The following is a 15,104-nucleotide window of genomic DNA, read 5'->3' on the forward strand; positions in this document are numbered from 1 at the left end:
CCGAGAGAATGAAAGAATATCTAAATAAATCAAAGGGCTTCCCCCTTGGCCCAGTGGTAAAGAAACTGCCTGCCAGTGTAATAGATGCCAGAGATATGAGTTCAATCCCTGGGTCAGGAAGATCCCTTGGAAAGGAAATGGCAAGCTACTCTAGTATTCTTGCTTGGAAAATCCCATGGACAGAGGAGCCTGGAGGGCTACAGTCCATGGGTTCACAAAGAGTCAGACATGACTGAGCATGCACACACAAATAAATTGAAAGTTCACATTCAAGGATGAGAATACTCACTATGATATTGATGGTAATGCTTCACAAATTGATCTGCAAATTCAAAGGGATCCTTGTAAGTATCGTAGCTGGAATCATTATAGAACTTGACAAATGGATCCTAAGATTCATCTGGAAATGTGAGGGATCTCAAATAGCCAAGGCAATATTGAAGAAGAACAAAGTTGAAGGACTCAGACTTCTCTATTTCAAACCTTATTCCAAAGCTACAGTAATCACAACTGTGGTGCTGGCATAAAGATAGACTATTGGAATATATAACTGAGAATTCAGAAATAAACTGTTACATTATGGTCAGTTTATTTTTTTTTTATTGAAGTATAGTTGATTTAGTGTTGTACTGATCTCTGCTATAGAGCAAAGTGACTCAGTCTTACACATATATACATTTTGAAAATATTCTTTTCCATTATGATTTATCCCAGGATACTGAGAATAATTCTCTGTGCTGTACAGTAGGACCGTGGTGTTTATCCATTCTAAATGTAATAGTTTGCATCTCTCAATCTTCCATTCTTCTCCCTCGCCCCCTCCCACTTGGCAACAAGTCTGATCTCTGTTTCTGTTTTGTAGATAGGTTTGTTTCTGTCATATTTTAGATTCCACATATAAGAAACAGCATGTGGTATTTGTCTTTTTATTTCTGACTTATTTCACTTAGATGAAGATCTCTGCTTGCATTCATGTTGTGACAAATGTCATTATTTCATTCTTTTTATGGCTGAGTACTCTTGCCTGGAAAATCCCATGGACGGAGGAGCCTGGTGGGCTGCAGTCCATGGGGTCGCTAAGAGTCGACCACGACTGAGCGACTTCAGTTTCACTTTTCACTTTCATGCATTAGAGAAGGAAATGGCAACCCACTCCAGTGTTGTTGCCTGGAGAATCCCAGGGACGGGGGAGCCTGGTGGGCTGCCGCCTATGGGGTCGCACAGAGTTAGACACGACTGAAGCGACTTAGCAGCAGCAGCAGCAGCAGCATTCTGTTGTATACATATGCCACGTCTTCTTTATCCATCCCTCTGCCATTGGACATTTAGGTTGTTTCCATGTTTTGGCGATTGTGAACAGTGCTGCTGTGAACATGGGGGTGCATGTATCTTTTTGAATTATCATTTTGTCTGGCTATATGCCCAAGAGTAGGATTGCTGTTAGCAGATCACATGGTAGTTCTATTTTTAGTTTTCTGAGAACCCTCCATACTGCTTTATATAGAGGCTGTACCAATTTACATTCCCACCAACAGAGTAGGAGGGTTCCCTTTCTCTAAACCCTCTCCAGAATGTTATTTATAGACTTGTCAATGAAGGCCATTCTGACCACTGTGAAGTGGTACCTTATTGTAGTTATGATTTGCATTTTTCTAATAATTAGTGATGTTGAGCATTTTTTTAATGTGCCTACTGGTATAGCCGATTGGTTTTTGACAAAGGGAAAAGGAAATGAAAGTGTTTGTCACTCAGTCGTGACTGACTCTTTGTGACCCCATGGACTGTAGCCCACCGAATTCCTCTGTCCATGGAATTCTCCAGGCAAGAATACTGGAGTGGGTAGCCATTCCCTTCTCCAGGGGATCTTCCCAACCCAGGGATTGAATCTGAGTCTCCTGCATTGCAGACAGATTCTTTACCATCTGAGCCACCAGGGAAGCCCTTTTTGACAAGATATCAAGACAATCACTGCAGAAAGAAAAATATTTTCAACAAAGGGGCTGGTAAAATGGAATATACATATGACAAAAATGAACTTAACCTTCACACCAAGCATAAAAATTCATGCAAGATGAAACGTAGATCTAAATTTCAGAGCTAAAATTATTAAACTTCTAGAAGAAAACAAAAAATGTGAACTTGAATTATGTAAGTTTTTAATATAAAACCAAAAGTTTGATCCAAAAACGAAGAAAATTCAAAAACTGGACTTTGTAAAGCTTAGGACTTTTGTGCATCAAAAGAGACCATTGAGAAAATGAAAAGATAAGTGAAAGGCTGGAAAAAAATATTTGCAAATCATATACCTGATAAAAGACTTATATCCAGATATCTACTCTAACAACTCAGTATTAAGACAAAAGACCCACTTTTAAAATGGGCAATAAAAATTGTAGACATTTTACCAAAAAATATAAAGAGGCTGATGAAAAGATGCTTATCATTGTTATTCATTAGGGAAATAAAAATTAAAAGCACGACAAAATATCACGTCACACCTTCCAGAATGTACACAGTGCAAAAGCCAGAAAATACTAAGTGTTTACAAAGACAGACAGAAATGAGCCCTCAAGCTTGGGTGGTTTCCACTTTTTAGAAAGTAGTTTCTTAAAAAGTTAAATTTGCCATAATCACAGCAGTGGCACTCCTAAGGATCTGCCCGAGGGAGATGAAAAATGTCTGCCCAAAGGTATGGCAGTAGGTCCTCAAAACATTATTCAGAATAGAAACACCAGGAAATAATTCAAATATCTGTTGACTAAAGACTGGATCCCCTCCCCCAAAAAAGTATAGTATATTCATGTAATGGAATAGTACTCAACAACGAAAAGGAAGAAGTACTGGTACATGCAACATGAATAAGCCTCAAACACAGCACACTAAGTGAAAGAAGGCAGATGCAAAACACTACATATTGTATAATTCAATTTATATAAAATGTTTAAGAAACAAATTTATTCAGACAGAAAACAGGTCAGTGGTTACCTAAGACTGGGGGGTGGGAGTAGGGAGTACCTGCAAGTGGAAATGAAGGAAACTTTGAGAATGATAGAAACTTCTAAAATTGGATGTGGAGATGGTTATAGAGCATTGTCAGTTTACTAAAATTATTGAATCATGTACATTAAATGGATGAATATTATAGTATGTAAGCTATAACTCCTTAAAGCTCTTAAAACATAATGAAGACCATTTTTGGAAGCTGTATATTAAGTGGCCATGGATCTTTCTGTGACCTTAAGATCATTAGTCTGCACAGCTATAAACAGAGGCCAAAACACTTTAGAGTAGTTTGAAGGTTTTTAGTTGTTTATATTTGTATAGAATTTATAGTCCTGAATGGCAAGTCCTATTAAGGGATGAAAAATCATAGCTTGTATTATATTCTCAATCACTTTGGGATATAAAATCTTTTATCCATTTAATGTTCTTTCTGTAAGCCTTTGTCTGGAGAGTTCTCACAACAACTGGAACTAATGAATAGAGTTACATCTTATTCTTGCTCCTTTAAGAGATAATACCTTCTCTGAGGAAGAACAAATTGCATTACAAATGTTCTCATTAATTCCTACAACAGACTTGTTCAGAGAAAAAATAAAAAGTATGTCCTTTAAAACAGACACACAACTGTTTCAAAATCTTGCTTGATTCTTAGATTTCAGGAGTTCAGTTAATACTGATAGCAACAATGAAATTACAAGAAATCACTTGACAATTTTACTTTGGCAAGTGTTACATTAGCATCAAAGTGATTGATGCTTTTAAACTGTGGTGTTGGAGAGGGCTCTTAAAAGTCTCTTGGACTGCAAGGAGCTCCAACAAGTCCATCCTAAAGGAAATCAGTCCTGAATATTCATTGGAAGGACTGATGCTGAAGCTGAAACTCCAATACTTTGGCCACCTGATGCGAAGAACTGACTCATTTGAAAAGACCCTGATGCTGGGAAAGACTAAAGGCAGGAGAAGAGGGGAACGACAGAGGATGAGATGGTTGGATGGCATCACCGACTCAATGGACATGAGTTTGAGTAAATTTCTGGAGCTGGTGATGGACAGGGAGGCTTGGCATGCTGCAATCCATGGAATCAGGAAGAGTTGGACATGACTGAGCGACTGAACTGAACTGATGGCAGTTCTGTGTTTAATTTTTTTGATACTGATCACCATAGTGGCTGCACCAATTTACATTCCCACCAACAGTGTAGGAGGGTTCCCTTTTCTGTATACCCTCTGTAGCATTTGTTATTTGTAGACTGTTTAACGATGGGCATGCTGACTGCTGTGAGATGGTACCTCATTATAGTTTTGATTTGCATGATGATTTTAGTTTAGCAAGTGCTACATTAGAGAAACTTTATAATGATGCATTTATACTATTCATAAAGTATGCAAAATTTACTCTAAAGTTTAAAAATAGACTTAAAATGTGCAGATGAGGGAAAACTGCAATTAGAAATGTATTATGCTTAGTATGGGTGGCCATGGTGTTCTCTCTTTGGAGGAAAAAAATGTCCTTTTTTTTTCTCTTCAAAAATTAGTTTTTATTTGCAATGATTTTTGTCTATATTTAGAAAAAATTGATCTGAAAGTATCAACACTATCAGAAAGAAAACATGGTAAACAGAGAAAAACAGACTGAATGGAATCCTCTATCACGCTGTTGGCTATCTGATTGTTATTTAGTTGCTAAGTCACGTCCAACTCTTTTGCCACCCCGTGGACTGTAACCCACCAAGCTCCTCTGTACAAGAGATTTCCCAGGCAAGAATACTGGAGTGGGTTGCCATTTCCTCCTCCAGTGGATCTTTCCAACCCAGGGCTTGAGTCCACGTCTCCTGCATTGGCAGGCAGATTCTTTACTGCTGAACCACCTGAAAAGCCCCACTGGCTATCTGATACCCTCCTACACAAATTTTCCGTCATTTTATAAAAGGCTGTATATGGTTAAAATTAGATTTTGCCTATAAGCTTTAAATCATCATAGATCTTCCCTGAAGGAAAGTTACATGGCTCAAAATAGCTTGGAGTTAAAACTCCCCTCCAGGTCCTCCCCACCATTCTATGAAAACAAAGAACTCTCTCACCCAAAGGAAAAAAACAATGGACATTAAGGTTGATAACGCCCAGCTCCCAGCCGGTCCAGTCTCTGGCCAGTCTCCAGAATTCCTTGCCCTAGCCGTTTAAGAGATGACTACTCCGAACAACCTTGGAGAAAAACAGACCCCCTTAAGACAGTAGCTTTCCACATATATGCCTATATATACTTATTCTTTTCTTGGGTTAGGGCAGCAGCTCACAAATCTGACTGCTGCCCCTTCTCGCCTCATTAAAGGTGATCTGTTCCTGTAAAGTGCCGGTCTCATTCTTTTTCTGAACCTCTCCTTCTCTAACTCCCTTACCCTACATTCCCTATATATCATTTTCCCCTCCTATCTCTGGACATGCACAGACTTACCTGGGCCTTTGCTGGAACCTGGTTGCATCATTATTTGTGCTAGTCTATTCTGTTAACTCTCATCCCAAAGGACATGCTGAATCTGAGTCATTCCCCCCGCTTCTGTCACTATTCCTAACTATCACAGTTAGTTCTCGGTAAATGTCGACTAAGTTCTCTGTACAGCTTACCTCAGCCCTTTTAATGATGTTGCAGTGTCCCATCTTTGGCATTGCCTACTGTGAGTTAATCAAGGATATCTATGACTAGGAGCTTTCCCCAAATGTTATTTGAAAGCTGAAATGCCATGCAAGTTGAACAACCCTACTTCTTAAAATATTTCTTTGACCTTCATTTATTGAAAAATTGAGATGTAATTGACATATAATGTCTTAGTTTAGTTTTGGGTTTTCAACATAATGATTCAATATTTGTATTTGTTGTGAAATGATCGCCACACCATCACCCTCCATCTAATTTAATCACCCTCCATCACCTTGCTGCTGCTACTGCTAAGTCGCTTCAGTCGTGTCTGACTCTGTGCAACCCCACAGGCGGCAGCCCACCAGGCTCCCCCATCCCTGGGATTCTCCAGGCAAGAACACTGGAGTGGGCTGCCATTTCCTTTTCCAATGTAGGAAAGTGAAAAGTGAAAGTGAACTCGCTGTCATGTCCGACTCTTAGCGATCCCATGGACTGCAGCCTACCAGGCTCCTCCGTCCATGGGATTTTCCAGGCAAGAGTACTGGAGTGGGGTGCCATTGCCTTCTCCATCACCTTAGAGAGTTACAAAACTTTTTTTTTTCTTGTGGTGAGAACTTTTGAGATTTACTCTCTTAACAACTTTCAAATATGCAACACAGTATTATTAATTTTAGACACTATGCTGTACATTACATCCCCGTGCCTGACTTATTTTATAACTGGAAGCTTGTACCTTTGGACCCCTTTCACCCATTTCTCTTGCTCCCTACCCCCTGCCTCTGGCAACCACCCATATTTTCTCTCTGTATATATGAATGTTTTGTTTGGCTTGGTTTGGCTTTAGATTCCATATGTACGTGAGGTCATATGGTGTTTATCTTTCTCTGTATGACTTCACCTAGCATAATGTTCTTGAGCTTCATCTATGTTGTCACAAATAGCAAGATTTCATTCATTTTTAAAATGGCTGAATAATATTTCATTGTGTGTGCATACACACACACACATACATACATATATATATATATATATATATATTACACACACACACATATATACATATACTACATTTTCTTTATTCATTCATCCATCAAGGGACACAGATTGTTTCCATGACTACAGTATTGTAAATAATACTGTAATGTATATGTAGGAACATATCTTTTCAAGGTAGTATTTTCATTTTCTTCTGATAAATATCTACACGTGGGACTGCTAGATCATATGGTAGTTCTGTTTTAAATTTTTTGAGGAAACTCTATACTATTTTCCATAATGGTCATACCAGTTTGCATTCTCAACAGCGCTTGAAGATTTCCCTTTCTCTACCTCCTTGCCAACACTTGTTATTTCTTGTCTTTTTTTATAATAGCCATTCGCACAGGTTTGAGGTGAAATCTCACTGTGTTTCTATTTTTGGAGGGAGCTGTTCAATGAATATTTATTTTGGTTCACACTGATTTGAAGACTGTTAGTTATCTGTGATGGTTGGACTAGATTACTCCTGTGGTTCTTCTAAGATCTGCATCTTTCAGTATTTGAAATCTAAAAATATTTTTTCTTAAGGACTTTTTTCTTTGTAAAAAAAAAATACTTTAAATACATTGTCAGTAGCCAGAATTACCATCTTACCAGTCTGAAATCACTGGAAGTTACTGGAAAAATTCTTCAGAATTAAAGTTTTGAAGATCCTTAAGGTTAGGAGACTCAATTTCAATTTCTGAAGGAGGAAAGGAGGTGTGTGGCGTATGGGGTGTGGGGAAGCCTCTTTTACCTGGTGTCTTTCTTGGTCAGTGGTAATATCCAGCATTTAACCTTTATATATATATAATTCCTTTTGCATATGAGCCTGTTAAGTTTCTGATCTGTGCAACTTACTTCTGTGTCTCTTGCAGCTTGAACAGTAGCAAGGTACATAGTAGGTGCTCAGTATATGAACATAATCCGACCAGTGTTCTAGATGTAACAGATCATGCCTATCTTGTTGTGGTTTTGACTTGCATTTCCCTGATGAGTAGTGATGTCGAGCATCTTTTCACATTCCTGTTGGCTGTCTGTATGTCTTCTTTGGAAAAATATTCAGATCTTTTGCTGATTTTTTAAATTGGACTTTTTGGATGTTTTGTTTGGTTTTGGTTTTGGGGGGGGGTTTTGTTTGTTTGTTTTTGCTATTGAGTTGTATGAGTTCTTTACAAGTTTAGAATATTAACCCCTTATCTGATTTATGACTTGTAAATATTATCTCCTATTCAGTAGGTTGCTTTTTCATTTTGTTGATGTTTTGTTAATCTTAAAATATCCATAATTTCAGAAGGAATGATGGATAGAGAAAGTCAGACTGAATAGAATCCTCTATCATACTCATGGCTATCTAAATACTCTCTTACAAATACAGATTTTCTGGTATTTTGTAAAAGTTGCATTGGTTAAAACTACATTTCTCCTATAAGTTTTAAATCATCATTAAGAATAGACCCTCACTACATGTCACTTTTAGTTTGTAGAGTTTTACCTTTAGTTGGGTTTATAGGATATGGAAATACTACTCTAATTTGAATGTCTAATCAGTTCAGTATCCTTTATTTGACTCACAGGAGGTTTACTAGAGATGAAAGAAACAGGTGGTAAATGCAGAAGATGTATTCATTCAACAAGCATTCATTTAGTGTCTACAGTGGATTAGATAAAAAGGCAGGGTAAATAAGAAAGAGGTTTTGATGGGGGGGAAATGTCATTATTTTATATATGGTATATGGAAGTATCTTTCTAAAGTGGTAAAGCTGAGGTATAGAAATTGAGAGAGCACAAGCTATGTAGATATTCTGAGGAAGAGAATTCTAGGAATGGGAACAAATGGGGCAAATATCTGAGATGGAAATGTGCTTGTAATATTTACCTTGAGCAAGCTATTGTAGTAGGAGCAAGTTAAGCTGGAGGAGAGGAGAGTAGATGAATGTGAATTATGCTATTCCTTATATAAGGGAAAAGAAAAAAAAATCATTGGTGGTTTTTAATGCTTGCTCCCCAAGTCCTCCTGCCCTTTTGTTTTTGAGACTCATAATCAGTGTATTTTTTTCCTCTTAATTTCTGAGAACTGAGTGCCCAAGTGACTCATCATTAACATGACTTATGTACATACTAACAGCACATGGTCCAGGCTAACAGTTTAGGCTGCCTAGCTGGCTGCCATCACATTATCAGTTGTTGGCCAATGTAGAATATAACAATTCAGATGCTACAACTGGGTTTCCAGTGTAATCTGATAGGATACCTCAACACACAATCTCTCTTGAAATATCTAAGGAAATAAACTCAACCATAAAAAGACATGATAGCATCACAGATAAGGTGAAAGGCCAAAATGCATTAAGGAGACAATTGTATCTAGCCTTTTGCAGTGGGGGAACATTTCTTAGAGTAGAACTTCTCAACAAAGTGGGAAAAAACCTGAGGAGTTGTTAAGGAAAGGTGAAGGTCTTATCTTGGAATGTTAAAAGCTTATTGGTCCTTTGAAAGTAGCCATTTCTGGGGTTCCCGAAAGGGTGGAGGATTTTTAAAGCATTGTTTTCTGGGAGAACAGAAATCAGGTAAATTTCACTACTATCTGGGGCATAATCCAGGAGTACTGGTCAAAGAAATAAAAAGAGAACTATGACTCAGTTCTGAGGGACAGATGTTTTACCCCACAAACACACCCTCCATCCCAAAGGAACTACATGTGTGTGTGTGCATATACAGCGGCAAATAAAAAGCTATTCTGAGAATTCTCACCAAACACTCAAAATTAGAAATAAAGAAAGTGAGTATTCTTACTGTTTCTATCTTCTGACTATGGACTTAGGAAGAAGGCTCCCCAAGGAGAAGAAAGACAAACACAGAGTTGGATGATCATAATGGGAAGGAAATTTTCCAGGACTCACCCCACTGAGAGCAGTTTGAATTCTGAGGTTTGACCTGCCAAAACTCTGAGCCCAGCACTCCATCCAAATACCCAAACCAAGAGACCTGGCCAAGCCTAGCTTGGCTTCTAGCAGCCCAAGGTGGTCTCTGGGATGACCCAACCTCCCTTTGAGTTTCACTCTGGGAAGTCTCAGGACTGTCAGAAGAATTTACTGTTGGTTCAAGCCAACACCTAAAGATAGGCCTCTGACCTACTTCTCTTAGAGCCTTGTGGTTATGAATCCTTCCTCTATCCCTTGGAGATCTATATGTGTCTCCTATAACTCAGAAGTGTCTTTCTCAGTGACCTGAAAGTCATTCTTCGAAATGTAACCATCCAGAGGGATGTGGTCTCTGGCTCTCAGCCTCTGTAAGAAGGTAGCATCCTAATTTTGATAAGTGCCAGCTGGCAAACAAAGAGGCCTAAGCGCATTTTCACCGACCAACCCTTTGTAATTTTCTCTTTCTCTGATTTGACTTGAGCCTGCCTCCACTCCCATTTTGCCCCGCCCCCCCCCCCCCCCCCCCGCCCCACCTCTCCCTCAAGCTCCTATTTTAAAATACCCAGTCACCCCTGCACAAATCAGAATTGAGCTCAGCTCTTACCTCCACTGTCAGTAGTTCATAAATAAAATGTTTTTTACTGCCTTAACAGATGTTCAGCTTTGTTTAATCTTGGCTAGATTTGTTCCTCTATGTCAGTGTTATACACCATTCTCCAACTAGGAGGAGTGAACCCTAACAAGGCATTTAACAAACTCTCCCAAGAGTAAGTGGAGTTTAAGAAATTTTAAGAAAAACAAATCACTACCTGAAAGAAACTTTCCTTTCTCTTATGACCTCATGTTATGGGAGCAGAAGTGAGGGGTAGAGGAGTGGAAATGCCAGATATAACATGTCTTGAAACTGCAGCAGCTCAGAATGAAATAGACATGTCTCTGGCATAGTGAGAACCCAGTCAAGAAGTCATCTATACAATATCAGATAAAACAGATCTACAGAGAGGTTTCTAAGCACCGAAAAGAAACAGTACATTAACCAGAGGAAAAGAAGGAAAAGGAAGGAAGAAAGATGATATAAAAGATAAATTATCCAACTTAGAATAATACATAACCCAAGCAAGAGAAGATAATTCTCCACATGTGCTTTGCACTAGAAAATAATGCATGTATTTTCAGTAAAATTAGAGCTCAGAAATGAGATGATTAAATAATGTGATTAAAATGGAGATTGCAGATCATAAAAAATAACTTCTTGAGGACCAAACAATACCGCTTAGAACAGATAAATTAAGAATAAATCCCAGATGGCTCAGTGGTAAAGAATCTGCCTGCCAATGCAGGAGATGTGGGTGTAATCCCTGGGTTGGGAAGATCCCCTGGAGGAGGAACTGGCAACCCACTCCAGTAATACTGCATGAAAAATCCCATGGACAGAGAAGCCTGGTGGGCTACAGTTTATGGGGTCACAAGAGTTGAACCCAACTTAGTGACTAAAATAACAACAAATCCTATTAACTTATACACACTGCTATATATAAAATAGATAACCACCAAGGACCTACTGTATAGCACAGGGAATGATATTCACTATCTTATAATAATGTATAATGGAAAAGAATCTGAAAAAGAACATATATATATATATATATATATATATATATATATACATATATATATAAACTGAGTCACTTTGCTGTATACCTGAAAATAACACAATTGTGCAAATTAACTCCAGTAAAAAAATTTTTAAAAAGAGTAAATATCTTAGAGGGGATGACACAAAAAAATGATAAAACTGAAAATGGAATTACCAACATGGGAGGGATGGCTGAAAAAAATCAGTCAATGTAGACAAAACTACAAACAGGTTGCATCAATTAGAGAAAAACTAGTAGAGGATAGACAACAATGATTCAAAATAAAAATAATTTGTATACCAAAATAGAGAATCCCAATTAACAAGGATTAAAAAAAAAATTCCCTGTAATGAAAGAACAATCCAAGTTTGGTAAAAGCACTGGGAAACACATATCCTGGTTAAATTATTGACCTGGAAGCATAAAAAATAATTCTTTAGTCACCTGGGCAGAAAAATTAAATTGCCTTGAAGAATAAAAATTCAGACCAATGTCTATACATTTCTGAAGGAAAGTGTAGCTGAAAAATGTATTGCCAGGTATTAGGAACCATTGCAGTATCAAGCAGCCATTTCAGTTATAAAAGAATAAGGAGTAGAGAGCCTATAAAATCTTCTTGTCTTGTATTTGGTGGGGAGGGGGAAGAAGTAATTTGCATCTCATTATGCTATTGAAATACAGACAGTTGAAAAAAATGTAAATGAACATTCTTAGAAAGGAGTGGATATAATAAAGAACATTATGAAATCACTTTATAGTAGAGTTAATACCAAATTGTGGGAGTTATAGTTTCAGAAAAGAATGTAAAATTTATAAATCTTGATAATGTAAAAATAGCATAGAGATCAGGGAATTGATCAATGTTGTCTGAATTGAATGAAGCATGGTTAAAAAATATATAACTTCAGCCTTTGTGTTTTCCATTATCTATTTATTAAGGTTAGAGAACTCTTTCAGGTGTGATAACTCCTATCTAAAAAAATCATATATTTGACATGGAATAGGTTTTCTTTTGTTTACTTTTCATTAAAAAAAAAAATTTAATCTCTTTTTGGATAGTTTCAGATGTACAGCAAATTGATTCAGTTATGCATATATTAATATTCTTTTTTCATCTTTTTCATTATAATTATTATAAGATAATATACATCCCTGTGCTATAATATATATATTATATAATAGGTCCTTGTTGTTAATCTATTTTATAGCATGCATCTGTTAATCCCATACTCCTAAATTTGTTGTTGCTGTTTAGATGCTCAGTTGTGTCTGACCCTGTGTGTGACCCCATGTACTGTAGCCTGCCAGGCTCCTCTGTCCATGAGATTTTCTAGGTAAAAATACTGGAGTGGGTTGCTATGCCCTCCTCCAGGAGATCTTCCCAACTCAGGGACTGAACCCCAGTCTCCTGCATTGTCAAGCAGATTCTTTACCACTGAGCCTCAGGAAAGGCTACTCTTAATTTACCCTCCTCCCAATGTTCTCTCATTTTAAAACAAAAGCAGAAAAAACAGCATTATGGTAACACTATTAAGACGTTACTGAACTGTTGTTCCTTGTGTTTTTATTGGTTTAATCTTCCTCAAGTGAGTTTTTCCCCTGTTTTATTCTATTTTTAATTAGTGATGATTAGTTAAAAGTACACATGGAATTCATATTCAGTTTTTAAGGACCAATAATAAATGCTGGATGAGAGAATCATGTAAGTGATAAGTAAATGTGTAAGGATATGTTTGGGAAAAGTAAAAAGTGCTTGAAAACTGAAATAATATAAAAGGACCCTTTGCTCCTAAATTTGAGGCTTTTGATATGGAATATATGTTATTCTTATGTGCATGTCACTTTTGAAAATTTAACGTTTTATTTTGTATTTACCTGCTCTTGAAAAGTTAGCTCCATTACATTTCAAATCAAAAGTGTTCCGTCTTTTATTACCAACAGTTACACAAGTCATTTTAGTGTTCAGTAGTAATGCAGGTGTAATTGAGTTAAGTGTGAGTTAGCTGAATAACTCCTAGCAAGTTTATTTGATAGCATCCCTCCACCTTATTTAATTAAGAAGTGTGTGATAACCTTGAAGGTAAATCTTTAAAAAAATATTTACAGACTTTATCAGCATCCTCATGATTATCTTGTCAATTCCAATTTTTGTTATTTTTTTCTTAAATTCTTTCATAAGCAGTGAGTTAAATGTGTGTGTACACTAACACGTGTATTATACTATGAATGACCAGTCAGATATTTGGACTCCAAGGCTAGTACTCTTTTGACTCCTCATTTATTCAGAATATAGAGACGAAAGAAAATTTAGAGAGTCTGGTTTTGAAACACATGGCACTCCTTACTACTAAGTACCTTTTGGTGGAGGTGGAAGTCTGCTATAGGAAGTAAAGTATATTAACCTAGTGAATCTACATAGTTGACTTTGAGCTCTCTTAAGAAAATAAACATGCCAAGTTCAATAGATATGACTTATTAATCTGTGACTTGGAGCAGTGATTTCTCCTCAGTTTGACACTCATAAATTGTTACTATGATCCAGTCATTCCAGGAAAAGTAAAATCAATGCCTATAATGTTAAAACTGGTAATTCAATGCAAATATGTGGGACTCAGGATGTAGCACAATATAGACTGAAATCAGGGAGCAAAACTTGCTAAAAAGAATTGTCTGTTCAGAGCTCAAGTGGGTAGCCTAGAAGAGGTTCAGAATGTGATAGTATCACTCCAGACCTTGTACTGTTGGGTTGTCAGGAAGATTGTGATCAGCAAAAGAAAATGCAGTGCAGTTTTGAGCTATTCCTTGTAGAAAAATTGCAAATGATCTTGCATTCAATAAATAGGCAATAGGAAGAAAAGGCAGATTGATCTACTGTGTGCACAGTCCATTTGTGTGGAGTGATTTTGCAACATATGGATAATTTAAAAGTTCTAGAAGGAAATTTTGAGGCTAATTCTTGCTGGCAGTTATAAAAAGCAGTTAAATAATAGCAGTAATTAAGGATTGGGATGACATTGGGAACTCTAAAACTCAATAAACTATAATCAAAACCTAACTAGTCAGCAAAACCTCAAGTTGAATGCAGACTACAGATTTTTAACAGCTTTCCAAAGTTAAATAGATTTGGAATTCAAACAACGGACAAGGGCTAATTAAGTTGTCTACTATCAGAGGTTCTCAAATTTGAAGGTGCATTGTGATGCCCTGGAAGGCTTGTTAAAATACAAGTTGTTGGGCTCCATCCTTCAGAGTTTCAAACTCAGTAGATCGGAGGTATGAGGTCAGAGAATTTCTGTCTCTAACCAGTTTCCAGAAAACACTGATGATGCTCTCTGGGGGCCACACTTTGAAAACCACGGACTCAAATCATACTGTGCCAGGAAGAACTGAGGAACACTGACTTTCCATCTCTTATTCTATAATAAATGTTTGAAACTCTCACAGGGAGATCAGAAAGGCTACAGTCAGTTAAAAATCAGGCAAGAAGTTGTAAATACCCTTTGGTTGATGCATGGTATAATGTAATTCTTTAAAACAGTGTTTGGAACTTGAGCTTAGCATTTCAAATAGCTGGTGTAACCTCAGTGTATAACCATTGTGTTATTAGAATTCACTTTGGAGAGAAGAATCAAGCTAGTCATTATTTTTGTCAAAATGAAGTTTTGAGATGAGAAAATAGTTTGAAGGTTGCATTTCTCAGAAGTGCTAATTTCTCAGGGTTTGAATTATCAATACATACTTTTCTTCATAAATAATTTGATATTAATTTTCAGTGTTTTTTTTAATGTTTAATGTGAAAAAGTGTTACTTTTTTTTTTTTTACTTATAAGGTATTAGTAGTAGGTAGGTGGTGTGATGTTTGCTTTAAAAGTCACAGAGGTGTCTAGC

The sequence above is a fragment of the Budorcas taxicolor genome, chromosome X (genome assembly GCF_023091745.1).
Source record: "Budorcas taxicolor isolate Tak-1 chromosome X, Takin1.1, whole genome shotgun sequence".
In the NCBI taxonomy this organism is placed as follows: domain Eukaryota; kingdom Metazoa; phylum Chordata; class Mammalia; order Artiodactyla; family Bovidae; genus Budorcas; species Budorcas taxicolor.